The sequence below is a fragment of the Triticum dicoccoides genome, chromosome 1A, assembly GCF_002162155.2.
Source record: "Triticum dicoccoides isolate Atlit2015 ecotype Zavitan chromosome 1A, WEW_v2.0, whole genome shotgun sequence".
Lineage (NCBI taxonomy): Eukaryota > Viridiplantae > Streptophyta > Magnoliopsida > Poales > Poaceae > Triticum > Triticum dicoccoides.
The window spans coordinates 458,385,045-458,387,884 of NC_041380.1; the positions used below are offsets into that span (position 1 = coordinate 458,385,045).

General features: G+C 45.2%; 1 long non-coding RNA gene across 1 annotated transcript; it reads right to left on the reverse strand.

Annotated features, from left to right (window-relative positions):
* Positions 1–31: 31 nt before the first annotated feature.
* On the reverse strand, positions 32–1,634 carry LOC119301526. The gene is made up of 3 exons (XR_005147080.1): positions 1,168–1,634; positions 593–693; positions 32–222 (listed from the first exon to the last, which is right to left on the reverse strand). It is a non-coding gene; the product is annotated as an uncharacterized LOC119301526 (long non-coding RNA).
* Between the last annotated feature and the right edge of the window lie 1,206 nt (positions 1,635–2,840).

Genomic DNA, 2,840 nt, shown 5'->3' on the forward strand with positions numbered 1-2,840 from the left:
CATTTTAATACAATAAGCAAGCAGGGTCCCATAAAACAAATAGCTACTTTTTTTTGCTGTGTAGCAAATTCATTACTTATGGGGGCATCAAGAAGAGCTCTCTGCACAAAGGATTCATTGCCTGAGCGAGGCATACAATTCAAGCGGCCTTTCACGGGTTCACATTAACTGATAGCATATAACCACAAGATTTTATTTCTTGAAATATAAGACCGCACCAACCTGCAGAAAGGAAACACGAGTTTTACAGCAGGTAAGTGGCCACTGTGAAAAAAATGAAGATAAAACACAACGTGGTCATTCAACAAGTAAAACTGAATTTGAGGTGAAGTCACTAAATTGAGCATTTGTTTCCCCATTGGACATGTTGGAATTCAAAAACATCCAAAAGGAGAAGATAATGCATCAGCCAAACTATCAAAATTAGAAAATCTCTGTCAGGCACAAACAAATGCACCAATCCGTGAACCTAGACAACAATATTAATAAAAGGTTATATTTTTCCAGTGAACAATCTCGGGCTGCCTCGAATTACAAGAATTTTAACTTATGCGGGCATCAAGAAGAGCTCTCTGCACAAAGAATTCATTACCTGAGCGAGGCATACAATCCAAGAGCCCTTTCAACGTTTCACCTTAGATGATATCATATAACCATAAGTTTTATTTCTCAAAATATAGGAGGTGTACCACCCTGCACAAAGGAAACAAGAGTTTTACAAGTGTCCAGTAGCCAGGGTTGCATAACTGTGAGAAATTGATGATAAAACACAATGTGATAATTCAACAGGTAAAACCGAATTTAAGGTAAGCTAACTAAATTGAGCATTTGTTTCCCCATTGGACATGTCAGAATTCACAAACATCCAAAAGGGAAAGATAATGTATCGACCAAACTACCAAAATTAGAAATTCTCTGTCATGTACAACAAATGCACCAACCCATCAACCTAGACAGCAATACTAATAAAAGTTACATTTTTCAAGTAGCCAGGCTGCCTCGAATTACAAGAATTTGATCACTATTCTTACTAAGAAACAAGTAAAGTACTGAAGTAGTACATGTTAGCATCAATCTCATTACTATCTAGAGAAGCTCAATTCAGGCAAAACAAGCCAAGGAAGCACACGACAACCAGAAACAGTGAGTGAAGCAAAGGAACCGAACCTGAGACACGCGAGGAGGAATTCGCCATCTCTGCCACCCAGCCCAAAGGATACCCCAGCAGAATTGAGGAGCACGAGGACGATATGCTCACCCCACGAGCAGCTCCATGGATCTTGGCCCTCTTCGTGGCCAGGGCGACGGACTGCAATGGCGAGCACGAGTCCATGGAGGGGATCAAGCAGCACTTCGCGGCGGTGCATGTGTGGCTCGCAGGTCGACTGTGGGCGGTGCGCGTCGGAAGAACTCACGTGTGGTTGCGGCAGTGCACAGCCAGGCGAAGCTCGCGGCGCGACGGTGGCCGGTGCGTGCGTGCGCGTAGTTGCCGTGAGTGGCTACCTGCGGTGTGGCCGTCGCACGACATACGACAGCGCTCGGCCCCTTCGCTGCTCCCGCCACCTCTGTAGCTCAGGGTGGCGAGCCGGCGACGTCTCTGCGGCGAGCCAATGCTATCTAAATGGTGTGCGGCACAGGAGCAGAGAGAGCATGTCGGCATAACCTTATCTCTTTGGTTATTTTACATTTTAGCACTTATGATTTCCCTTATTCGTAACTAAGTTCTATAGCTTGCATGTTAGTACTTTTCAACACTTCTAAGAGGGCAATGAGGGAATTATGCTTGAATGAAATTTTTTTATTTCTACTTTAACTCGCAATCGATTGGTCTGAATCAAATGCATATCATATTAATGCCACCTTTATTTGTCAAAATCATTGTTGGATGCACTGTCGCTAAGCACCTATAGATCACATGAAACAATTTGCAAATGCTTTGCATCATTTCATTGGAGGTACACATCCGGCGGAAGGCTCCACAAGAATGATATAAGCTACAAATGAGTGCAATGTGTCTGGTCTTGCTTGGAAAAAAGGACAATGTATAATTTCCATCTTGCAGGATGAAGCACCCATGCTGATAATAAATGTATACTTTGCAAATTCTTCATGTGCATGTCTTGCTTTTTTTTAACTACAAACACATGCTCATAGAAGTTTGACTACAAACACATACACACATTATGTATCTACAGGGCGCGGCGTGCCGCCGCGCGGGCATGGCTAGTAATGAATGACAATAGCTTGGTTGAGCTTTTCCCTGTTAGTTTGCTTGGCATTTGGCAAGAAGTATCCTCTTTTCTGTTGTAAAAAAATTCAGTGACTAATTCAGTTTATGGGTTGGAAAAATAAGTGGCCTTCTCAGTCATGTGGTGGGTTAGTGGCAGTATATCAGGCATCTCAGTAACATTACTAGGGAAAACCTCATACACAACATCTTAGCAGTAGCGTTGGACAAAACAGGTCGCTACTGCTACTTAATAGTAGCGTTTTTAAAAAAACCGCGCTACTACTACTACTTTAGCAGTAGCGCGTTCCGCGAAACCGCGCTGCTGCTATATTTGTACTGGGCGTAGATGGCTAGCCCCACTTAGCAGTAGCGCGTACCACTGACCAGCGCTACTGCTACGGCCCGTAGCAGTAGCGCGTTTCTATGAAACACGCTACTACTTACTTACCTTATCCTGGAGCGGTTCACCCTGGACAGTCACTCCCTCACTCGCTCTCGCCCGCCGTGCTGAACCCATACGTGGTCCGCCGCCGCGCTGCACCTCACCGAGGCACTCCCTTCTCCCCCCTCCTCCGGCCGCCCTCTCCCTCCTCCTCCGGCCGCCCCCTCC